Source organism: Mobula birostris, chromosome 25 (genome assembly GCF_030028105.1).
Source record: "Mobula birostris isolate sMobBir1 chromosome 25, sMobBir1.hap1, whole genome shotgun sequence".
In the NCBI taxonomy this organism is placed as follows: domain Eukaryota; kingdom Metazoa; phylum Chordata; class Chondrichthyes; order Myliobatiformes; family Myliobatidae; genus Mobula; species Mobula birostris.
In genome coordinates, this window is record NC_092394.1 from 28,227,639 (window position 1) to 28,254,835 (window position 27,197).

The 27,197-nt window shown below is 40.4% G+C and overlaps 1 long non-coding RNA gene across 1 annotated transcript; it reads left to right on the forward strand.

Moving 5' to 3' along the window:
• Positions 1–10,788: 10,788 nt before the first annotated feature.
• On the forward strand, positions 10,789–19,022 carry LOC140187549 (uncharacterized). The gene is made up of 3 exons (XR_011883117.1): positions 10,789–10,850; positions 18,658–18,735; positions 18,837–19,022. It is a non-coding gene; the product is annotated as an uncharacterized lncRNA (long non-coding RNA).
• The last annotated feature ends 8,175 nt before the right edge of the window (positions 19,023–27,197 follow it).

Consider the following 27,197-nt stretch of genomic DNA (forward strand, 5'->3'; position numbering starts at 1 on the left):
CATTTTTTTACCAACAGAGCCACACCACCCCGTTTGCCTCCCTGCCAGTCCTTTCAATGCAATGTGTATCCTTAGACTTTAAGCTCCCAGCTATAATCTTCTTTCAGGCATGATTCAGTGATGCTCACAATGTTATACATGCCAATCTGTAACTGTGCTACAAGTTCCTCCACCTACTTTCCTTATACTGCACACATTCATTCAAATATAACACCTTTGGTCCTGTATTTACCCTTTTTGATTTTGTCCACCTTTTACATTGCAACTCATCCTGTTGACTGCAATTTTGCCCTATCATCAGCTTCTCCTTGCTAGGCGTCTCACTACACACTGCCTCTGTTTGTAAACCAGCTACCTCATCCTCAGCACCCTCGCTCCGCTTCCCATGCCCCTGCCAAATTAGTTTAAACCCTCCTGAACAGCTCTAGCAAAGCTCCCCACAAGGATATTGGTTCGGGTGTGACCGGTCTCTTTTGTATAGGCCATACCTTCCCCAGAAGAGATCTCAATGATCCATAAATTGAACTCCTGCCCCTTGCACCAGTTCCTCAGCCACACATTCATCTGCAAAATCATCCTATTCTTACCTTCCCTGGTGTGTGGCATGGATAGCAACCCAGAAATTACTACCCTGATGGTCTTATTTTTTAGCTTTCTACCTAGCTCCCTAAAATCCCTCTTGAGGACCTCCTCACCCTTCCTGTCTATGTCATTGGTGCCAATATGTCTCAAGACTTCTGGCTGCTCACCCTCCCGCTTCAGAATGCTGTGGACCCCGATTTGAAACATCCCTGACCCTGGGTGTCTCTACCTCATCTCTGTTCTTCTGACTGTGGAATCTCTTCTCACCACTGAAGTGTTCTTCACCTCTCTTTCCTTCTGAGTCACAACATAAGATTCAGTGTCAAAGACCCAGTCACTACCCCCCCCAAATCGGTTGTCCCCCTCAACAGTATCCAAACTTATTATTGAGGGGAATGACTATGGGGGAACTTTGCACTGGCTGTCTTTGCGTTTCCCTGTCTTCTCCTGATAGTCACCCAGGTATCTGCCTCTGGCAACATAGGGGTGAGTACCTCCTCATAGCTCCCATCTATCACACCCTCATTCTCCTGTATGAATTGAAGGTCATCAAGCTACAGCTCTAGTTCCTTAATATATTCTCTGAGGAGTCGCAGCTCACTGTACCTGGTGCAGATGTGGTTATCCAGGAGGCTGGAACTCTCCCAGAATTCCACAAAACACTGCCTCTGGAGCTATAAGACTCCATATATAGGACGATAGACATAAGACCAGAATTAGTCTATTCAGCCAACGAGTCCACTCTACCATTCCCTCATGGCTAGTTTATTATCCCTCTCAACCCATTCTCCTGCCTTCTCCCCATAATCTTTGATGCTGTTCTTAATCAAGAACCTATTAACCTCTGCTTCAAATATACTCAATGGCTTGGCCTACACAGCTGTCCATGGCAACGAATTCCACGGACTCCCCACCCTATAGCTAAAGCAATTCTTCCTCATCTCTGTTCTAAAGGGACAGACTTCTGTCCTAAGGCTGTGCCCTTTTGTCCTAAACTCCACCCACTATACAAAACATCCTCTCCAACTAGGCCTTAATGTACATATATTCTATCTGTTGAAATCAATAGAAACAAACTTCTGAAGGGAAATACATTGCAAAGCCACTTCAGATAGTATGTGTTTTTCAAATGACCAAAAACAAATTTCAGGAATTTGTTTATTTGCATTTACCTGTCATGTTTTGCATCGTGCATTCCTGAGCTGGCATTTGTAATGAAAGCTTCCACTGAAGGTTATTACACTGCAATTATTTTCCTAATAGAAATGGCAGATGATATCATTACAATTATCATTATAATTTCAATAGTAATTTCAAATAAGGGAATTTTTAAATAGAAATGTAAGAATAAAGATATGTATAACTTTAAAATTTGAACTGAATTGTCCTGACTAAATCTTGGTGATATCTACTCAAATTATGATAATAATGGTTTGTTCATTATGTATTGTGTTGTATGACATGAGCGATCATGGTCTTTCCATGACCATAATTGTTCTTGGCAATTTTTTCTACAGAGATGGTTTGCCATTGCCTTCTTCTGAGCAGTATCTTTACAAGACTGGTGACCACAGTCATTATCAATACTCTTTAGAGATTGTCTGCTTGGCAATAACCAGGTCTTGTGATATGCACCAGCTGCTCATATGACCATCTACCACCTGCTCCCATGGCTTCACGTGACCCTGATCGGGGTGGGAGCTAAACCCAAGGGTAATCTGCAGGCTAGCAGAGGAAAGGAGTGCCTTACACCTCCTTTGGTAGAGGCATATCTCCACCCTGTCATTTGTATGATAGTAATAGGTAGCTTTAAAATGCTAGATTCTTTCAAGTATTCCAGCTTCTCTTGAATCTTACCCCAGATTTTGAAGGGAATTGAGTGGAGAAATAGAACCAATGGGAATGTTCCAGGAAATGGCATGGATGCAATGACCTGAATGGCCTTTGTCTATCATATGAAACAATATGAATGTAGTTTGTACTGAGCTTAGATGTCTCCTCTGGTGACATGGAGATTACCAACCACAAGCTTGCATTTGCCTCATGTCTTTGAACATTCTCCGTGCCAGCCATCAGATGGGTCGTGAATTTCAGTACTGTTGTTTGCCCACATTTTTCCCAATAGGTTACACGGTTCATATAAAGCAATTGAAGGTGGATGGACGCTGGATGCTCTGACAGACCTCACTGGTGGTGTGGGTGAAATTTACAGATTTTCAGAATACACAGATAGGTTCGAGGAACTATATGATCATCTTGCGGCTGCCTCCAGGAAGAATGCTCTAATGACCTGCGGAACAGAAAAGGTAAGGCAGGTGAGATGGAATCACCTTGAGCTTCCATAATCAGTTCAGGAGATTGAGCAGGGAATTCCAAGGATTTATTATCTTCTGGGTGAAGAAATTTCTGTTCATCTTGGTCACCCAAGGGAAACTTCCATTCCTTTGATAACTCTGTCAAATTTTTGTGTAATTCAGGAAGGCTCCTCTCATTCTTTAAAGTCAATGGAGTACAGGCCCAGTCAGCTGAGTGCCCCCTCATCAGTTTTCCCAAGAATCTCACAGCCCCCCTCAACATTTCTTCTATTGTCTCCTCCATCTGCATGACATCCGAAATCATTTGGATCCACAAAACTCTTGCTCCACTACTTCACTCCGCTTTTTTATACGGGCTACCTCCCCTCTTAACTTTCCGACGAGGTGAAGGATCTTGACCTGAAATGTCAACGTCTATTCAGCGCCAGCAGTAAAGATTGGAGTTTGATCTCCCCCTAGAGGCTATGTTCTCCCTCTGACTGTGTGGATTACCTTTGGATGCACCAGTTTCCTCTCACATTCCAAAGTGGTATGATTAGTGAGGTATGTGCATGCGATATTGACGCCAGAGCGTGGTGACACTTACAGGCTGCCCCACACAATCCTCACAAATTTGATTTGAGGTGAATAATACATTTCAATGTATGTTTGGATGTACATGAGACAAATAAAGCTGATCTTTTAATTTTTAAAAGTCACTCCAGTGGTCCCAGTAGCCAAGAAGAACGCCAGGGTCTGTGGTGATTTTAAGATCTCCATCGACCCAGTACTGAAAGTTAGATCAATACCCTCTGTCCAGGATAGACAATATATTTGCAAACCTTTCTGGAGGAAAACACTTCAGCAAGGTGGACTTAGCTGTGGCCTACCTACAGTTAGAGATGGAAGAAGAGTCCAATGTGTTTCTTACCTTGAACGCTCACAAAAAGGGGTTTATCACTATAACAGACTTTTTTTTTGGAGTAGTATCTGCGCCTGCTCTCTGCCAGAAAGCTATGGACCAGGTGCTTGCAAGGCTGCCCAGGCACTCTGCATCAACTGGGTGACAACATTGTTACTGGTAAGAATGACAAGGAACATCTCCAAAATCTCAAGACAGTGTTAAAAAATTTGGAAGATTATGGGCTCAGAGCATGACGCAACAAATTTGAATTCTTTAAACTAATGTGGTCACACCTTTGATGCATGAGGATTACACAAGTACGCTGAGAAAATTCAAGCAGTATAGGATGCCTCAAGGCCAAAGGATCTATCACAGTTGTGGTCATTTTTGGGATTTGTCAATTACTACAAGAAGTTCCTGCCAAACCTGGCCACTGTGCTCCATCCCTTGAACTCATTACTACAGATCAGGAAGACATGGCAATGGACAAAACAGAGTGAGGTGGCTTTCAAAAAAGGTAAATGAAGTGGTGACATCAGACACTATACTCACACATGATGATCTACATTGTCCAGTGAAGCTAGCCTGTGACACCTCACCTGATGGTATAGGTGCAGACAATTCACGTGTTATGAATGATGGAAGTTAAAAAGAACACATAGTCTTTGCATCATGCTCCCTTACTGCTGCAGAGAAAAATTATACACAAATCGACAGAGAGGCCATGAGTCTGGTTTGAAGTGCAACACATTGCAACCAGTATTTGGATGAGAGAGAGAGATAGAGAGATAGAGAGATAGATAGATAGATAGATAGATAGAGAGAGAGAGAGAGAGAGAGAGAGAGAGAGAGAGAGAGAGAGAGAGAGAGAGAGAGGGAGAACCCTTGCTACTGATCTTCAACCACTACTGTCCATTTTCAATCCACCGAAGGATATTTCACTAACAGCAGCAGCACGAATGCAGAGATGGGCTTGCTTTCTTGGTGGACACAATTGCAAGATCAAACTCAAGAGGACAACTAATCGTAGAAATGCTGCTGGATTGTCCCTTTTACTCTTGGAAAAGGAAATCACAGAAAAATTTACAAAAGAGGACACTCCTCTTAATATATTCTCCCTAACACAAATCAAAAGTCTTCCTATTATGGAAGAAAAGCCTCCACTCTGACTCAGGTCTACACAGCAACCCAAAATGGCGGCAGAAATCCAAGATCTCCCATTTGTACCAATGCCAGGATCAACCTCCCCTTGACACTTGTTGCCTTTTGTGGGGATCGAGTATTGTTGTACCATCCAAGCTGAGAACTAAAGTGTTGGAGGAGCTACATGCCAGTCGTCTAGGTGTGGTCAAAATGAAAGTGTTGGCTCGAAGCTTTGTCTGGGATAGATCAGCAGACTCAGCAGCTTGCCATGTACTATGAGGGGCACCGACAAGTCCCGAAGATGCTAAGAGCAGCGCCTCTCCATCCCTGGGAATGGCCTGCATTACTCTGGCAGAGGATTCATCTGGATTTTTCTGGATCATTGATGGGTACAAATTTCTTGGTCATAGTGGATGCAGCTACAAGGTGGCCAGAAGTGTTCCCAATCCACTCCACTATAGCCTCACATACTGTTAAAGTGTTGAGAAGCCTCTTCTCAAGGACTGGTGTTCCAGAACACTTAGTCAGTGACAATGGAACACAGTTTGTTGCAGAACAGTTTCAGTCAATCTTGAAAATAAATGGAATAAGACATATTACATCAACACCATACCACTCAGCTATAAGTGGCTTGGTGGCAAGGTTTGTCCAGAGTCTAAAGAAAACTCTTCGAGCAATGTCAGCAGAACATACTACACTGACACTGAATCAGAAGCTTGCCAATTTCCTCCTTGCATATCGCAATGAAGAACTTTTCACAATCAACTCACCAGCTATGCTGTTTCTGGGTTGCCCCTTGCGCTCATGCTTGTAACTTCTCAAACCCAGTCTCAGAAGGAGTATGCAGGACAAAGAGCTGAGACAAATTGAAGGTTCCTCAAACAAGGAGGTTCAATGTTTCACTCCTGGACAAGCTGTCCTAATGAGGGACTACAGAGGAGATCAAGAGTGGGTACTAGGAAAGATTAAGGATAGAACTGGACCACTCTCCTACACAATGGAGGTTCGGTCTGATATCATCTGAAGACGATGCATCAATCAGTTTAGGGGAGCAGACTCAATTGTTAGAGAAGAAAGATGGCCAGAGCTGTCAGAACCACTTAATGCAGTCCCAGAGTCAACTCCTACAACCACTACAGCGAAGACAAGAACCTGAGATTGTTTCACAGCCACAAGGCTCACCTGCCAAGCAGGGTGATCCCCCTTGTCAGGAAAGATATTATCCCACAAGAGTGAGAAAGCCTCCACAACGATTAAATCTTTAGGCCTGAATGGGACAATTTAAAATTTACTATGGTGTGGATGTCTATATAGTAATTTTATTATATATTATATTGTGTATATAAAATATAGTGTAAGTTGAGATGCATTCTATATTGAATTGGAGTTTATAGCTAAACAGGGAGGAGTATTTAATATTTCAGTAATATTTGAGTAATATTGTAAACATATATTGTTTGATTAAGCATTCTTCATTGTTCACATAATGCATTGTGTTGTTGTATGTAAATGTAAATGGCATATGTCATCACGCCACCATGTGATATATGCGCGTCTCGCTAAAAATAAAACTAAGAAGATACACAAGTTATCCCGGCTCCATGTTTTCCTTTCAATTAGTTTTCAGTTTTGGATTTTCAAAACATAACACATTTGATCCATTCATCCTAACTACTGGTGTAGATTGTCAACAACTGGTGCCCTAGCGTCAATCCCCAACCTCTCTTGTCATTTCATCACAACTGAAAAATCATATGTTTATTCCTGAGCAACGCACATAAAGTAGTGGAGAAACTACAACAGGTCAGGCAGCATCTATGGAAAGGAATAAACAGCGACCATTTCGGGCTGAGATCCTTAATCAGGACTCCTGAGTATTTATTCCTATTTGTTTCTTGTCCTTGAATCAATTCTCAGTCCATGCCATATACTACCTCCGAATGCTGAGTGCTCTAAACAAAACACATAAAAGTTGCCGGTGAATGTAGCAGGCCAGGCAGCATCTCTAGGAAAAGGTACGGTCGACGTTTCGGACCGAGACCCTTCATCAGGACAGAGGGTCCTGACGAAGGGTCTTGGCCCGAAACGTCGACTGTACCTCTTCCTAGAGATGCTGCCTGGCCTGCTACGTTCACCGGCAACTTTTATGTGTTTTGCTTGAAATTCCAGCATCTGCAGATTTCCTCGTGTTTGTGTGCTCTAAGTTGGTTTAAAAACACCTTGATTGACATTCAGGGAACAAACTGCATCATATCCACATACAGAATATTCCCATATCTATTTAAAGATCAGAATAAAGATTAGCTTTATTTGTCACACGAACATCAGAACATTGATACAGTGAAATGCATCATTAGTGCCGGTGACCAGACATTCCAAGGACTGTGTTAGGGACAACACCCAAGTGCTGTGAGACTCTACTTTCAGCGCCAACTTGATATGCCTGCAATTACCTAACTGTATATCTTTGGAATGTGGGAGGAAACCAGAACACCCAGAGTAAACTCACACCATCATGGGAAGACAGCACAAACTCCTTACAGACGCAAGTGGGAGTTGAACTCCAATTGGCAATGGCTATCGCTGTAAAGTGATTACGCTAACCACTAGGCTACCATGGCAAAGTAGTTAGTACCTAGATTTAAAAAAAAGATTCTAGCAGATTTGTTAACCATGAACCATTGTGGACCTTCTGGTACTCGTCTTTCCACAGTGTTGTTGAACAAGGAGTTCCAGGAGCTACACCTGGTGACAGTGAGGGAAGAGTTATATGCAGAGAGAAAAAACAACAATCGGCTGGATGAACCCTTAGGGTTGAGCAGCATTTGTGGGGGCAAAAGGATGATCGATTATCTGGGTCAAGATACTGCAGCAGAACATATAGAATGTGTGTGATCTCATAATGGATACTCCATTTTGGCCTTGCCCAATCCCATTATAATCTAACAGCACTCTTACCACTTAAAACAGATACCAGCATTTATAATGGTTCTTAAGTAGCCTGTTCTTTGAAATAAAATTTCTTCCTACTTTCTATCATTTTCTCCTATCTCTCCTGAAAGCGGATAACTTATTTGGCAAAGCCCTTCGGTGTATCTCTCAATCATAGTAATAATTGAAGAGTGTTTTCAAGAGTGTGGTTGTTTATTTTATCATTGGAGGATTATTACCAGAGTGTAGCAGATGGCGGTTAATGATTGGAAATAGTGATTGATTTAACTTCCCCATCATTTAACTCTATAGCTCAGAAGAGCTGCGAACGTACTTAGTACCATCCTTATGTGGGCAGTGTGAGGCACTGTTCAACTGTTGTTACAAGCTATATTTTTAGTATATAAAGCAGGGATACAAGAACGTACAATGAAAGCACTTGAAAAGGCATACCGTTCTAAATGGCTGCAGTCTGTTTTCCCATAATTTAGCAACAACTTAAACACAAAGTTATTGTATTCTGAATAAGCTCTTCTCGGGCTTCCAGCCGGGTACAAACATCAATTATAACTGATGTTTCAGTTACAAACTCTGCCCTCTTCATCAGGAGTGATGCCTGGATATGTCCAGTCCAGTTGTATTTATATCTCCATAGTCCACCCCTTCTAATTGGCTGGTCCTCATCCAATCAGGTTTCTGCTCTCCCACCTTGTTTACAATTGTATTCCATTCTTACTTATAGAGAAACCTTTGACTTTGTTAAAATTATTTTCTTCTAGTTTTATTTCAATGGCTTCTTTTACCAGGCAGTCCCAAAAGCCATTGGCGTGGCACAGTAGTTTTGTGCCATTGAAGTTAATCCAAATGCAGTGTTCTGCTACCAACGATTTCTCCGGGTAACCCAAATGCATCAAGGAGCACAGGAGGTGTATCTATTTGGGTTACCTGGAGAAATTGACGATTGCAGAACACTTTGACAGCACAAAACGACTTTGCCACGCTAATGGCTTTTGGGACTGCCTGGTAAAGAAAGCCATTGAAATAAAACTAGAGGAAAAGAATTTTAACAAAGACAGAGGTCTCACTGGAATTCAATTGTAAATAAGGTGGGAGAGTAGAAACCTGATTGGATGAGGACTTATCAATCAGGAGGGGTGGACTATAGGGGTGTAAATACCACTGGACTAGACATGCCCAGGTATCATCCCTGATGAAGATGGCGGAGTTTGTCATCAAAATGTCGGTTATAATCGATACTTGTACTCAGCTGGAAGCCCAAGAAGAATTTATTCATGATAAACATCGAGAAAGCATAAGATCCTTTTTCTAAAGAGTGCTTGCAAAAACAATTTTTCTGCTGCTGTTAGATTCTTACTGAAAGGAAAACTGACAGAGCAGGGATAACATTTTTCTCCTGTGAAATGAAGTGCCGCAAGGGAGGTTATCCACTGCCACATTGCCTCATACAGTAACTATGAAGAAGATACGATCCATTTTCTGAACACACCCTCTCTGTGTATCATTGCTGCTCCGTTGTCACCAGGTCAAGATCCTGGTGTTCTCTGTTTGAAAGTCACTGTCACTTTTTCAAAAGAGTTAGGATTATAAAATAACTGCTGGCCTTATCACCAATGATCCCAACTCGTAAATTAATGAAAGAAAACACCATGAGAAGAAACTTAATTTTCGCAAGGTAATTTTGACCTTCAGCTTTCTTTATCTGCCGTCTTTTAGGGAGATGAAAAATCTGGAAACCAAGATGGTTTAATTGCTGGCCATGCCTACGGGGTTACTGCAGTAAAAAAGGTAAACTGTCTTCAAAAAAACTCCTTGCATTTTGTTTTTCAAAAGATTACAGTTCTTGTGTATTTATTTATTGAGATATAGTACAGAATCGGCCACTTGAGCCGTGCGGCGATGTAGACCCTGACTTAACCCTAGCCCAATCATAATGACCAACTAACCTACCAACTGGTACGTGTTTGGACTGTGGGAGGAAACTGGAGCACACAAGGAAACCCATGTGGTCACGGGGAGAACTTACAGACAGCGGCTCTTTATGCTCCTAATTCTCCTTTGGAGATGGTAAAACATTTCCTGTGCTGGGCACATTTTATATGAAATAGATACTTTTAAATGTTGACACTGCTCAAGTAACATTTGAGAACCACACAAGGGTAGAAGCTCGCTGAATTTCTCTATTGTGGTTAGTGAGGGAGTAAGAATTCTGTTTAGATGTCTCTGTGGTTAGTTTCCAGTGAGTCTAGCTGGTGGTGATGGGGTGTTGAAGCAGAGGCAATTTCCAACTTTAGTACCATTGCTGGTAACATGGTCGGCAAGGGCGAGCTGGGCTAAATGGCCTGTTTATAACTCTATGAAAATGTTATTAGGACAATGATTCATTGCCACAAAACCTAATGAGCTTCACATTGTTGTTAGCTGTAGAAAGCCTGAAGGTTTCAGGGAAAGTAGCTCTGAAATACATATGTCAGTGTAACAGACTGTATTAATGTAAGGTTAGCATGAATCATAGCATTAACAACTTAAACTTTGTAGACAAATTGTGTTTAGTTTTCTGTTTTCTGGTGTTAAAACTGCAGAGGCAGCTCTAAATTCGACCAAACAAAAATACAAAACAATTCCCAGGTGAGGGATTTTTGCAGACATACTTATGTCATTTTCAGTGGTCTCTCTCTCTCGGCAACAAATCTATATTTAAAACATTCTGGAACAACAAGTTCATTCTTGAATTGATCTGTATATCCTCACATAAATTCTAACCCATTTTGCCCTCTTTGTCCCCTTGATTCATGTCAGGTCCCACAGATGTTGATGTAATGAACTGAATGGAATTGAACAGGAAATATTCTGACCCTATTTTTAAATAATTCTTTCCTTTAGCTAACCACTCCAAGAGGAAGGGTGCCCCTTGTTCGGATTCTCAATCCATGGGGATCAGGGCAGAACATGGAGTGGACAGGGGACTGGAGTGATGAGTAAGGATTGTCATTGTTGTAATTTCATTGTTGAACAGCAGGAGGGCAAAACTCATCAAGCTGCATTTTTAAAATCTGTTTCCGTATATAGCTTGTGATCTTTCTTGTTTATACCTGTTTATATTCGTACAATTGAAATAAACGCTTAACTCTACTTAAATTTAGATCTAGACAGTAACAATATACTCAATGGCCACCTTATTAGGTACCTCCTGTAGCTAACAAAGTGGCCACTGTGTGTATGTTTGTGGTCTTCTGCCACTGTAGCCCACCCATTTTCAGGGTTTGATGTGTTGTGCTTTCAGAGGTGTCCTTCTGCACACCACTGTTGTAACATATGGTCATTTGTGTTACGGTTGCCTTCCTGTCAGCTTGAACCAGTCTGGCCATTCTCCTCTGATCTCTCTCATTTGCAAGGTCGGTTGGCCCACAGAACTGCTGCTCACTGGATGTGTTTTGTTTCTCGTACCATTCTCTGTAAACTCTAGAGACTGTTGAGCGTGAAAATACCAGGACCTCAGCAGTTTCTGAGATACTCAAACCACTCCGTTTGGCTCCAACAATCAATCCATAGTCAAAGGCACTTAGATCACATTCTTTCCCAATTCTGATGTTTAGTCTGATCAACAACTGAACCTCTTGACCATGTCTGCACGCTTTATGCATTGAGTTGCTGCCACAAGATTGGCTGATTAGATATCTACATTAACAAGCAGACGTCCAGGTGTATCTAATAAAGTGGCCACTCAGTGTATGTCACAACACTAATCAGAACATAGCAGTAATACCAGCCAATGCCACAAGTCTGTTAGAAGTTCCATTTAATTGTCCCGATTGCTGTAAGTGCTTGAAGATTCAAAGTTAACTGAACTTTATGAATCCAATCTATTTACCTTTTGATTCAAAACATTCTTGAATTCCACCAAAGGTAAGAAAATGATTCTCAATTTTGAATCTAGAATTCTGAAAACATGTGTCTTGTAAGTACAGATAATGAATTGCCTCCAGTACTTCCATCAGTTTTGGAATAGCAGGAGGAGTGGAGGATCCCAATGTTTCAAGATGCATCACTGTACTGGACAATGTATCGACAGGTCCAGTGCAGATAGTTAATGAAAAATTAAATTGCGTAGTGAGGTATTCATTGAGCTATGCATGTACATCAGTGGGTTGGAATAAATAGGATGCTTATAGTTTAATGTATTGTTATTACATGGGTGTGGCTGAGATCATTTCCGAGCTCAAGATATTTAACCTCACCAGTGAAAAATGCAGAGTGCCCAAGCTTACTGATGAATGAAAAATGAAGGGAAAAAGTGAGATCTGAGGAAGTCACCACAGATATAAGGAAGGCAAAATGAATGGTCAAGAAGATGTCAGATGGAGTATAATGTGGAAAACTATTTGGTCTGTGCTTTAGAAGGAATAATGGAAACATAGCACATATGTTTCTAAAAACTTGTATGTCTTGGAGTTAGTCTTGATGTGCTCATTCATGAAATATTAAATAGACACTCACATACAACAGATGCCAAATAGTTTGTTGGCAATTACTGCAAGGGAGTTAGCTTACAAATTTGGTGAGATCATACAGGACCTTGAATAGATTTCATTTGGAGAATTATGTACATGTTTGATTAACCATCAAGACTAAGATGAGGAGAAACTTCAAGCAGAGAACTATAAGCATTTGAATTTACTTCAGAAGCCTTTGGATGTTCATTCATTGAAACATTGCTTCCTGGTGTGATTCTCTGTTTCGTAGTAGTCCATTGAACAGCACATTGCTTCAGACAATGAATGGGTGCTTCAAATTCCCAGTCATCAAAATTTTTAACGATATATCTCCAGCAGTCCTGAACACTGATCTATTCTCCCATGAACAAATAACATTTAACTGTGTGGAAACATTTTAGGAAAAATATGTAATGAATCATTTAATGCACTGTTGCATCTGAACACCGGGTGGAGCATTGCTCCACTACAGACACAAGTAAAAACAGAAGATGCAGGAAATAGCCAGTGAGTCAAGCAACAGCTATGGAGAGAGAAACAGAGTTAGTGTGTCAGCTTGATGATCTTCCAACTATTCTCTCAGCTGGATGCAAGAGCACTATTTTGAAAACACTCAAGGAAGTTACCCATAGCAACCAGCTCAATATTTATCCAACAAGAACCGGGTTATTTGAAGCAACCAATGCAAATTGCCTGCAATAGTCCCCTCATTACATCAATGGATACACTTTAAATGGCTGTAAAATGCTTGTGGATACTCTGAGATCATGAAAGATATCTGTTCTTTCGTTGTTTCTAGTTATAGACACAAGGGATTATGCAGATGTTGAAAATTCTTGAACAAAATCCATAAAATGCTGGAAGAACTCAGCAGGCAAGGCAGCATCTACTGTATAGAGGGAAATAAACTTTTGACATTTTTAGTTGAATCAGGAAAGGTCTTGATGAAGAGTCTTGGCCCAAAATGTTGACTGCTTACTTCTGTCCATAGATGCGACCTGATCTGCTAAGTTGCTCCAGCAATTTGTGTGTATTTCTTCTGTCTCTAGTTTATTATGTCTTTATCTAACGCTTTTATATTTCACCCTTTTATCAGACAATGGGATAGCACTATGGGTGTTTTGGGTGTAGCGTAACAGAAATAATCAGCTGGACTGTATGAAGCTACAACTGGCTGACAGCTGAGAATAAGGATCCATATCCGAGCGAAGCATGGTCCTGATTTTCATTCTCTGTAGCACTGCCTGGGTAATAACTGGAGCAAAGCCAATATTGCACTTCTAGTTTGAAAGTATCAACTCATATTGCTGATGTCCACTTGATACTCATCACTAAGCTCCAAGACCTAGGCCTCAGTACCTCTCTGTGCAACTGGTTCCTTGGTTTCCTCACTGGCAGGCCCTGGTTAGAACAAATTTTGGCAACAACATCTCCGTCACACTCACTATTAGCACAGGTGTAACTCTGTTCACTTTATACTTACGATTGTGAGGCTAAGTACAGCTCCAATGCTGTATTTAAGTTTGCTGACGACACAACTGTTGTTGGCCAAAACAACGAACCAGCATTTAGAAACATAGAAACATAGAAAACCTACAGTACAATACAGGCCCTTTGGCCCACAAAGCTGTGCCGAACATGTCCTTACCTGAGAAATTAAGAGGTTTACCTATAGCCCTCTATTTTTCTTAGCTGCATGTACCTATCCAGGAGTCCTATTGTATCCGCCTCCACCATCGTCGCCAGCAGCCCATTCCACGCACTCACCACTCTCTGGGTAAAAAATGTACCCCTGACATCTGCTCTGTACCTACTTCCAAGCACCTGGTGCCCTCTCATGCTAGCCCTGGGAAAAAGTCTCTGATTATCCACATAATCAATGCCTCTCATCATCTTTACACCTCTATCAGGTCACCTCTCATCCTCCGTCACTCCAAGGAGAAAAGGCCAAGTTCGCTCAACCTATTCTCATAAGGCATGCTCCCCAATTCAGGCAGCATCCTTGTAAATCTCCTCTGCACCCTTTCTATGGTTTCCACATCCTTCCTGTAGTGAGGCGAGCAGAACTCAGCACAGTACTCCAAGTGGGGTCTGACCAGGGTCCTATATAGCTGCAACATTACCTCTTGGCTCTTAAACTCAATCCCATGATTGATGAAGGCCAATGCACCATATGCCTTCTTGATCACAGAGTCAAGCTGCGCAGCAGCTTTGAGTGTCCTATGGACTTAGACTCCAAGGTCCCTCTGATCCTCCACACTGCCAAGAGTCTTACCATTAATACTATATTCTGCCATCATATTTGACCTACCAAAATGAACCACTTCACACTTACCTGGGTGAACTCCATCTGCAACCTATCGATGTCCCGCTGTAACCTCTGACAGCCCTCCACACTATCCGCAACACCTCCAACCTTTGTGTCATCAGCAACTTTACTAACCCATCCCTCCACTTCCTCATCCAGGTCATTTATAAAAATCACGAATAGTAGGGGTCCCAGAACAGATCCCTGAGGCACACCACTGGTCACTGACCTCCATGCAGAATATGACCCATCTACAACCACTCTTTGCCTTCTGTGGGCAAGCTAGTTCTGGATCTATAAAGCAATGTCCCCTTGGATTCCATGCCTCCTTACTTTCTCAATAAGCCTTGCATGGGGTACCTTATCAAATGCCTTGCTAAAATCTATATACAGTACATCTACTGCTCTACCTTCATCAATGGGTTTAGTCACATCTTCAAAAAATTCATTCAGGTTCATAAGGCACGACCTGCCTTTGACAAAGCCATGCTGACTCTTCCTAATCATATTATGCCTCTCCAAATGTTCGTAAATCCTTCCTCTCAGGATCTTCTCCATCAACTTACCAACCACTGAAGTAAGACTCACTGGTCATAAAATTTTCATAAAATTCTATTGTATTTATTTTTTCCTGCAAATGCCTGCAAGAAAATTAAACTCAGTATACTATTTGGTAACATACAGTATATGCACAGTACTTTGATAGTAAATGTACTTTGAATTTCACCTTTGATGTGCCACTTCTGCATGGAAAGAATGTCATGTTTCTCTTTCTCAAGAAATACGGACTCTTTGGACAATATAAGGAAAATTAACTTCATAAATTTCCACTAATTCTCACAGCTACCTGAACTATACCTCTTCCCACCCTGTTACTTGTAAAAACACCATCCCCTTCTCTCAATTCTCTGGTCTCCACCGCATCTGCTCTCAGGATCAGGCTTTCCATTTCAGAACTAAGGAGATGTCCTCCTTCTTCAAAGAATGGGGCTTCGTTCCTCCACCATTAATGCTGCTCTCACCCCCATTTCTTCCATACCACGCATGTCTGCCCTCAACCCATCCTCCCACCACCCCACCAGGGATAGGGTTCCTCTTGTCCTCATCTACCACCCCACCAGGCTCTGCGTCCTGCACATAATTCTCTGCAACTTCTGCCATCTCCAGTGGGATCCCACCACCAAGCACATCTTTTCCTCCCCTCCCTCACTTTCTGCTTTCGGCAGGGATCGCTCCCTATGCGACTCCCTTGTCCATTCGTCCCTCTGCACGGAACTCCCTCTTGGCACTTATCCTGCAAGCGGAATAAGTGCTACACTTCCTCCCTCACTACCATTCAGGGCCCCAAACAGTTCTTCTAGGTGAGGCAACGCTTCACCTGTGAATCTATTGGAGGCATCTCCTGTATCTGGCGCTCCCGGCGTGGCCTCCTGTATATTAGTGAGAGCTGATGTAGATTGGAAGACCGTTTTGCCGAGCACCATCCGCCAGAAGAAGCAGGATCTCCCAGTGGCCGCCCTTTTTAATTCCACTTCCCATTCCCAATCTGATATGTCTGTCCATGGCCTCCATGGCCACACTCAGGTTGGAGGAACAACACCTTATATTCTGTCTGGGTAGCCTCCAACCTGATGGCATGAACATCGATATTTCGAACTTCTGGTAATGGCTCACCACCCACCCCCATTCCCATTTCCCTCTCTCACCCTATCTCCTTACCTGCTCATCACCTCTCTCTGGTGCTCCTCCCCCTTTCCTTTTTTCCATGACCTTATGTCCTCTCCAGTCAGATTCCCCTTTCTCTAGCCTTTATCTCTTTCAGCAATCGGCTTCCCAGCTCTTTATTTCATATCTCCCCCTCTTCCAGTTTCACCTATCACCTACTACCTTGAACTTCTTCTTCCCCTCCCCTCACTTTCTTCCTCTGACTTCTCAACTTTTTTCTCCAGCCCAAAACGTCGACTGTTTACTCTTTTCCATAGACACTGCCTGGCCTGCTGAGTTCCTCTAGCATTTTGTGTGTGTTGCTTCACAAGCTTCCAATCCTTTTTGCTAAACATTGGTTCAAAGTTGCATAAAGCTTTGTACATCTGCTACTTGCTATCTCATAAATAAATGAGCAATATTTATATGTGTACATTTGGGATTACAATATAGAGGATCTTGGAATTTTATAGCATAGAAGGAGACTATTTGGCCACCGTGTCCATGCTGTTCAGAAATGGACTTTTGTTTAACATCGACTCAAATTCTTCTTCTCTCCCTGCATTTAATTTATATAAACTCTCTTGAGATGTAAATGATAGATTTGTTTCTCCTGTAATAATAATGTGCGAAAGTCTGAATTAATAGTGATATTTGGTTCATCATGGCATTTTATAAACTGAGAATTCTGTTTTAGGCAGAAAGTTAAAATATACATTGATACCTGGATTTATGGGGGGTTTCTTTTAGTTTGAATGCTTTCATAATGTTTTCATCAACCTTGAGTTCTTCTGCATTGAGTAATATTGTACCCAACTGACCTATCGCTCTTCAAACAGCACTTGTTCACACTTTGTAACAATGGAGTTCTTGTAATCATTGTAGGATTTTTAAAAATCATTTTATGCTTTTCTTCAAACCTTGAATTGTATTTCTTTCCATTCTCCCCTCAATCAGAATATCATGTACAATAATTCCTACCCCTCCACAGTTTATTTAAGTGAAAATGTTACATTTTTGAATGTTTCTGGAACTGAAGTGGTGCCAAAGGACACTTTACAACAAACATACCAATCAAAAAGACACACTTTGCTGTGCCATGCTCCTTGCATGTTATTTTCCTTCCTCAGTTTGCAGTATTCAAGCTCCTCTTGAAAAATCCTGCAAATCTCCTGTGCAACCTTGTTATTCATGTATTGTGGTGACTAAAACTGTACACACTATTCTAGCCATGACATAACAAGTGCCTTGTGTACTTCTAGCAGTACCTTTCCATCCATGCAATAAAGGCAAGTAAGAGATAAGAGTTTAGCTTCAGTTGTCATGTGTACATTGAAAGATACAGTGAAAGGCATCGTTGGCGCAATGACCTCCGCAGTCCAGGGATGCGCTGGGGAGAGGGCGGCCCCCACTGTTGCCACGCTTCCTACACCAACATAGCATATCTTGAATGGTAATCAAGTGCACCTCTTCATGAAACATGGCTCATGGGTAAGGTTGGGGAATTGATCCTAGAGGTGCCCAGGAATGGGATGACTTAAAAGGAAATCTTCTTCAAATATGTTAATGCTTGGTTCCAAGTGTAAAAGCGATTCCTTCATAAGTGTTAATTTTTCTTTAACCAGTTGCCAAATACATAGTTAACCCCCAGATGATATCTTTAGAAACAGGGATGATGATCAGTAAAATTTAAACTGGTAGTAAACTGAGTTTTAATCTCAAATATTTGACTTGGGTACTGTAATTGATTGATTGATTGATTGATTTATTATTATTACTATTTTTTTCCCTGCTTCTTCTATATTATGTATTGCATTGAACTGCTGCTGCTAAGTTAACAAATTTCATGACACATGATATCATAATAAATCTGATTCAAATTCTGATTATTAATGTTTTAATCATGTTATTTCTCAGCTTTTTTACTTAGAACTCTACTGATAATATTAGCTGATGATGACTTAAATGAGGAAAAAAATACTATCAACAAATTTTAAAAGCAAGGCAGGTAGAAATTCAGAAATAACAAAAATGGAATACTTATGAAAGATCACAAGACAAATATTTTCTCCTATAGCATAGTCATCACTATAGTGTTTACTGTACAGAACTGTACAGAACAGTCCTCTGGAATGTGATGGTATTCTGCAAACCTAAATTTCTAATTTGCTATCTCTGTCAATACCTTCTGTGTACTTCTTTGAAAGAACTAATCTGATTGTCTTTAAATGTTTAAAAAGGGATGTTATTAATTAACAAAATGTGAATTCTTTTCAAAAGTTCCCCTCTATGGAATCAAATCCCAATCTGGACTAGGGAATCATTTGGATTTACGAAGAAGAATGATGGTGAATTCTGGTAGGATACTTTCAGATAATGATCTTTATATTACTTAATGCACTATTTGTAGCAAAGTTGATATATCTACTGCAGAGACTGTCAGTACATTTATTTCATAGGATGAGATTCGATGACTTCTGCCAAAAGTTTGCAAATATCACGGTTTTGACACTGGGACCCGACTTTGATGGTGATGGAGGTGCAGGTAATGACAAAAGTTCATTCTTGATGAAGTGGTGGGAGGGAAAAATTGTTCCTCGTACTTTTTTTTAAAGAAAATTAGAAACAACTACAGGTACTGGATATGCTGGAAACTTTCAGTAAATCAGAAAGCATCTGTAGAAAGTGGAAGAGAGCTAACTTATCAGGGCAAAACGCTTTGTCAGAAAATAATCATTTCTTAACAATTTTAAAGGAGCTTTTTGGAGGAGATGTGTGGAGGTCAGGTTTGGTAGGATCAATCTTCAAAGCCTGATCAGGCATTGTCTAAACCATAATCCTGACAGCAAATCAGCTAGAAGGTTTCTTGCTGTGTATAATTGGTACAGTGACCATTGCCAGATATCTTTCTGGAAAAGAAGGATGAGGCAGCAACTTGGGAAGAAGAAGATTAAGGGAGCATGCAACCTGCAGAACAAAACCACATCAGGTAACATCTATGTTGTGACAGTTGGCGAGAACCTGACCGTGAATAAATCATTACGCTCTCAGTGCGGGTCACCACTGCACTCTACCTTGCTCCAGATAACCTTTGATTTCAAAGCAACTAAATGCTCTGTTATGCACCACTTAATTAGGCAGGTATCTGTTAATTTATTTATCCAGAAATATGTCAGAACTTTGACCAGGGGTAGGGTATTTGGGCCACAAGCCTCCTCTGCCCGTCAGGAAGATCATAGCTGATCTGATCAACTCCACATTCTTGCCCTGTTCTTGCAACCCCGTAAAACGTAGTCTGCATGGGCTTCCTTTATTTCCTTTATTTCTGCTCTTCTGAGAGATTTGGGAATAAATATTGAAACAGCATGTAATAGTTTCAATTTGGCAGGTTTGTATGTCTTTAATATGCACAATATATTCAAATACAGCAATTTTTTTCTAAAGTGGTATTTCCAAGTTATAGAAATTGCTGAAAATGGGCTGAATAGCATAATTGTGTTCCTATATCTTGTAACATATGTGTGCCTGCTAGCAAATGTATTTAAGCAATGGAGGCTATTTCTCAGAACACATTTAACATTTTCTGCTGATTACAGATCCTGGCAGCTTGAAGGAGGTAAAATGTCGGTGGGTGACTGGATTCAACGCAGGTGGATGCAGAAATAATATGAACAAGTACAGTTGTAACCCTCAATACCCTATAACCATCACAAAAGCAGGTAAGAATAGACTTCCATATCAACTTCTCAAATCCTAAAAGGTAGTCTGGGATAGTCACTGGTAATTTATTCAGCAGCTTAGATATTCATTCTCACAACCACTGGACCACAGGATACCAGTAACTTGCTAAGACTTTGTCAACAGCATCTGTGACTCATTTCACCTCGGGGGTCAATGGTAGCATGCACATGGGAACACCAGAACCCAAATTGTCCACTTATGTCACACACCATCTTGACTTGGAAATACATTACCCCTTTTCATTTGCTGCTCTATAACCCGCAGCTGAACAGCCCATTTCAAGACAGTGGATTCCTAATTGCCTGAGTGCCAGGCTTGTTGACAACGCCCACATTCTGCAGAAGAAGATGATGATATTCTAATGCCCCTATGGAAGCTCTTCCACTCAACTGAAAAAAAATATTTTCCCAAAAGCTAATGGAATCAGAAGATTGACATTAAGTTTGAATACTTTATAAGAGAAAATAAAGGCAATTAACTAGATGAGGGGGAAAATGAAAAAAAAGTTCCAGAACTTCAACTAGCTTATGTTGTAAGGGGATCCTGGAGTACCCCTATAAACTGTGCTTTTGAAAAGAGAGAGAGAGAGTTATTTACCACCCATATGTTGCTTTTGAAAAGAGAGAGAGAGAGAGACGAAGATTAACGGTTGGACTGTCACTTTAAGGCATTGGAAGTAACTTTGGATTTCTACTAAGTTGGGTTTGGAGACAGCACGGAGCAGCTCGAAGGATGCTATGGTGACCGAAGGCAGGTTGTTGATGTGACTTTCAAGGACTTGTTGCCTGCTTGCATTTCTTTGTAGACAAAGGAAGGAGGGACTCTTTGAATGACAGGTGATGCTCAGCACAGAGAAATAAATAGGAGGTCAGATGATACAGACCTCAGACACATGATCTGGACACTGAATGAGCATTGTTGTGCCTGCAGGAAAAGTGGGTTTTGGAGGATCAATCAGGTGGATCGATCCAATCGCTCTTATAGTGGAAGGAAAAAAAGGGGTTGACTGGTAGGGAGTTGTCCATGTGTCCACCCTTGCCGGGGTGATAGCTCCGCCACAGGAAAACCGGTCCCCCTGGTTAAAGTCACAGTCGGTGACTTGTGAAGGATTTCGGAGGATGACGAGAAGATTGACAGCATCAGCTCACCTGAAGACCCAAATCTCTCCATCGCTATTCAACTAAATACCACGAACCGAACTGAACTGAACTTTACTCAACATCGTAAGACTGTATCTTTTTACCCCTAGACTTAAAGAAGCTTAGTTTTTCATATATCTATTTCCACACTTACTGATTTATTTACTTATATATATATATAAAAAATCATTGCTAACCTGTGTGATTTATCTTCATTTATATTACTGTATCGTGTAGTTACTAATAGATATCATTAGTTTATAGCAATACTGGACTCCAAAGTGGTTTCTATTTCTGCTGGTTTCTCTATCCCCGTCACGTGGTACGTGACAATGTCAGGAGTATAAATAAAGTGTAAGTGATCAGCAATCAATGCCTTATGGAAAAACTGCCAGCAGGTAGCCAAAAGTAACTATAAAATAAATAGTTATGATCATAGGGTTAGATGGCTGAGTTAGAAAAGAACAGAGCTGCAGAGATGAAATGGTGACTGTTCAGCTAACCTGATGTTAATTCTACTTGGAACTAAACGGAACAAAATCCTGAAATAAAAATATCGTAAAAGAAAATTGGAGAATGAATACGGGATGGACACTCGAAATAAGAAATGTAGACCATGAAGGAATGAATGTGGGAAGGAAATCTATGGTTTGCAAGAAAAAAATACTTAAAAGATTTTAAAAATTTGAACATTGAGGAAGTTTTATCATGTGAGGATATGCACCACTAGAACATACTTTTGCAAGCATATTTGTTTCTCAATTAACAAATGTTTGATTTACCATTTTTTTTGCAATGACACCTTTCACTCTTTGAGGGTCTAGGCCTTTGATTTACACACCTCCTTCACCATAAGGAACAGCGTACCACCCTTCACCTATCAGTGAAACACCTAGAAAACATCTTGCCCCACCTTTTCGACTTGTGTCATTTCTCAATGGAATAGTTTCCAGAAACACATTCATTTTCTTTTAATGAGAATTTTTGTACTTACCTGAAACTCCAAACCGACTAGGAATTCCCACATATTTAATTTTGAGAGCTGTTTTCTGATCAGAGGGTCCTTCTCAAAGCTCTTCTCATACTTCAGCGGGAAAGAAACGTGAAATAGAAAAACAAAATAGTTAACGTAAATTGTTCTGATATTTTAGTGACTGGAATGAAAGGATTATTAGGATTAAATGCCAATCCTTGTTCATCTTAAAATTAATTACCTCAATTAATTGTTTACTTAATTGCCAAAAGAATCTCTAGTAGAGATTACATAGACATTTAAGTTCTCAGTTTTGTTGGTATCCCAATATAAATTCACAGATCATCACAAGATGAATATTGGTTGAAGTAACTGGGGCACTTATTTAAATTGATAAATAATTAAGTATCAAAGTAAAATATGAATATTCTGGTAGTTAATCATAATTGTCCTTCACAAATTAAGTAAGTTTCTTTTTGAAACTTGAAGAAGATTTGGAAGCAGGTTTCAGCTGAATGAAGAAGATAGAGAAGTAGAAAAGATAAAAGAGAGATTGATGACAGGCTTCAAAATAATGTGAGTTTTGGATAGAATAAATTAGGAAAATTAACAGGAAGTTCCACAACCAAAGAATGCAGATTTGTCGCATTTGGAAACAAACCAGAAGAAAGAGGAGGATTTTGTTTTATAAATGGAGTTATGATTTGGAACCCACAGCACGAAATATTGCTAGAAGCAGGTCAGAATTAATTCTCAATGTTCAACTGGCTAAAAACAGGAAGGGAAAATATTTGTAATAAATAAAGGCATCCGTTAGTCTTGCGAGACCATGGATCTACGCCCGGAAAGTCTTCACCCTCCAGAGCGCAGGCCTGGGCAAGGTTGTATGGAAGACCAGCAGTTGCCCATGCTGCAAGTCTCCTCTCTCCACGACACCGATGTTGTCCAAGGGAAGGGCAAGGGCCGATACAGCTTGGCACCAGTGTCGTCGCAGAGCACTGTGTGGTTAAGAGCCTTGATCAAGGACACAACATGCTGTCTTGGCTGGGGCTCAAACTCACGACCTTCAGATCGCTAGTCCAATGCCAGGAGGGATAAAAGCAATTGAGAGTGCGCACAGCTCATTATTTCCAACCTGTTATATGAAGAGTGGAACTGCTGCTTCAGATTGGTTTCTGATTGTAGTGAATATCTGATCATCGGTCAGCATGTACAGGACTCCAAAATTCCAGTAGCCTAAGTCAAATGTCAAATGATCCAAAATAACACATTTGTTCTGTATGATATCTTAAAATTTGTAGATGCCACTCCGAAGTTGGAAGAGCAGTACAGTCCAGAACTTTATCCGCAAAATTGGGATAGTTAAGCTTCTTGGCACCTCTATTCTCCTGATAATTAAAAATAATTGGCTAATAATCAGGCAGCTTCATCTCATCACAGTGTAAAGCTTGACCTTAGTTTCCAAAAACATGCACAATGGCTTCAGCGTTCATATAGTGATCATCCAGGAAGTTTACATGGTCTTCCCTGCAGCAATGAGAACCACACCCCCTTAAAATCCCAATATTTTAGATCCTTATTTTTCTTGACAAAATTCCTCAGGTATAAGGGACCATTCTGCCCAGTAATCAGGGCAATCCTATTTATTTCCTTTTAATTAATATCCTCTCACAACTTCTCCTGCCACTCAGGTACATCAGGGAAAATTTACAATATATGGTTAATCTACCAAACAGCATGCCTTTGAGAAAAGGGAGGAAGATGAAAGTTGTGAGGAGAACGTACAAACTCCACAGAGGTGGCAATGGATGTTAAGATTGCATCCAGGTTGCTGAGGCTGTGAGGCCACTGTGTCTCCGTCGAAGAGTGCTCATTCTAGAGCAAGATGAATCCTGAGTTCTTGATGGCTCACTATATTAAAAAGGTGGTTTCTTGTAATGTTTCGAAGGAATGAAGGAAATTGCCTTTTAAACTCATGAGAGAGCATAGGCCATCAAGTTTTGCTGTTGATGTTTCTGTAGCAGGCAATTTTTTTTTTTATGAGGTCGAGTTGCTAGCTCGACACTCAACCCAACACGGATGGAAAGCGTGCCAGGGGAGCTAGCTGGGTTCGAACTCGGGAGCTTTTGCTCCGAAGTCCAGCGCTGATGCCACTACGCCACCAGCCAGCTTGTTATGTTTTGCAACTCCAAAAGATAAAATCTAATTGAAAGGTGGAATGATGACGTATACCATTTATGTACTTTTACATATAACCTGCATGCATTATTTACATGAAGAAGAATGCTAAATCAAACAATAAATTCACAATATTACTCAAATATTACTGAAATATTGAATACACAACAGTTGCCCATACTATAAGACGAATGAGGTGGTTTCTCTTGGAGTGTTGTGATTCTTTGGAACTCTATTTCTCAAAGTGCATTGGAAGCATAGTCTTTGAATATGAGGCAAGGCAGAGTTTTGATAAACCAGAGGTGATAGGTTACTGGGTTGTTCGGAATAGAGAGCAGAGGTTTCAATCAGCCATGATCTTGTTGAGCAAGCTCAAGGGGCCATGTGGCCTACTTAAGTTCCAATTCGTAGATCTAAATGTGATAAACAGGTCAGAGGATTATGGCACACTATCCACCTCCATCCTAGTGCAGGGTTATTTCATTTCTTGCCTTGGATAAAATTTCAACCTTGGCATGAAGGAATAATGTGTGAACAGTGTCATTCCACCTTTCAAGTAACAAGGTCCTGTGCGAACATAAACCATACTTTCTTTGACTTGCCTTCACTCAAAACTTATCAATTTACATATGTTTTTTAAAATTACAAAAATATGAATAGTTTATTCCAATCGCCCAGTTAGTACTATTGTTCTCTTGGCTGTTTAGCTAAATGGAGAATTACACAATTTTTTTTTGCTGCTTTGTCACTTCTCGGATGTCTATATAGGTGGTAATGGATACCATGAAGATGGGGCATGTTCTATTCTTATCTGCTTAATTCAGAATTATAAAAGGATAAACAGGAAGCTTGGAATCCCAATGAATCCCATTGGAATTCAGATTTACCAGGTAAGTCAAAGACAAACTCAAGTTTACTGTCATATGCATTAGGCCATATGTAATGAAAAACTTCATTGCAGTAGCATCACTGTCACATAATATTAGAGACACAATATCACCAATAAAAACATCAATTATACAAGAAAGAACAAAATTAGACCAAAAAAATGTCCACTGCAGTGCAAAGTGGTCATAGTACGTATATAATACTCCTGAAGAAGGGTCTCAGCTTGAAACTTTGACTGTTTGTTCATTTCCAGCATCTGCATAATTTCTTGTGTCTAGAATACTATGCCGAAGCAGAGATTAGGATTGTGCAGGTTAGTTAAAGAACCAGATAGTTGAAAGGAAGTTGCTGTTCTTGGACCTGGTAGTGGGAGACTTCAGACTTCTGTACCTCCTGCTTGATGATTCTTGCAAGCAGATGGCAAGCCATGGATGGTAGGGATCGAAGACAATGGATGTTGCTTTCTAGATTCAGTGCCTCATGTAGATATGTTCGTTGCGAATTATGCAAAGAAAGCAACCTTTCTTTTAGAAATGTTGAGCAATGAATCCTTGTTCAAATGACTGAGTAGAAAAATTGCATGTTTTAAAATGCATTTCTCTGTTTCTACATGCAGTAGTTAGTTTCTGTTGCATTGAAAGAAGATGAGACATGGAAGGCAGTGACATTTGTCTGTAAATATGCCATCAACGTCAAACAGACTTTTATTTACTCTAGCCTGAATAAACTTGCATCTGGTTGAGCCATCTGTGGAGAACAGTTATCCACAATCAAACATGTTGATTCCTAATCCTTTTTGAAATATTCTGAAAGAGTGTTCATATTTTATTATTCTAACAATAGCAGCACCTTTTTTTTGCAATTCTGGAAAGACACCTGAACTAAATTATGTAATATCCTTTCTGTTTTGACAGTCTTACAACCCCCAGAAGGTTCTAACTGCACAGCATTTTACCGATTGTGCGGAAGTTTCAAATTCAGGAGCCTACGTGGCTCAGAGAAGCATAACTCTCCGCAGCAAACTTGTACCAGGACACTATGTAATCATTCCAAGTACCTTTGCACCAGACACCAATGGAGCATTTATGCTACGTATTTTTACTGACACTACAATTCATTTTCATGAGGGATTTAATCTTGTTGAGGAAGGAGTGGATTGAGCATCTAAAGCTGCTGAAGTGTGACAAGATCTATACAAACAGGAAGAGAAAGAACATATTCTGATGAGTGATGTAGCCAACATAGATGTTTGATCTACCAGCACAATAGCTGTCACAATGGTTCAGTCTTCTATGTGTGGACAAAGTAATTACATTTGGGGGAATAAACAGTCTCAGGTTCAAACAGGATAAAATACATTATCTTTCAAAAAGTGTTTTAACTTATCAATTGCATTTTTTTTAGCTACTTTCTTATCAAGAATTTAACATGACGTCTGCATTTAGGTTACTTATAGGCAAAGTTGTTTTTTTATAAATACTAATTCAAGTACTTATTTAAAATGAATTAGTTGTTATTTTTAAGTTATGATCATGATTTGCATGCATAGCTAGTTAGTTGAACCTACTTTAATATATTAATGGTTTTGGTGAGAGCATCTTGATATATTCATAACAAACTAGTGATCCCTTATCTGACTTAGGAAAGCCAATCCACGTTTTACTTTAGAAACTGTGCTGCCTTTGTCCTACTACCATCCATTTGTTAGTGCATTAAGAACAATTTTCTATCTAGACTTAAGTTCATGAGAATCTAATCCAAAATTCTGAACACATTTGATCTAGAATAATATTGTTAGTATTATTAAAAGACCTGCTCACTCAGTCATTTGTTCATCCCTGGCTCACACTTCATTGTCACAGATAGGGTCACTGTTTGGACTCCAGCCCATATTTGCCCTC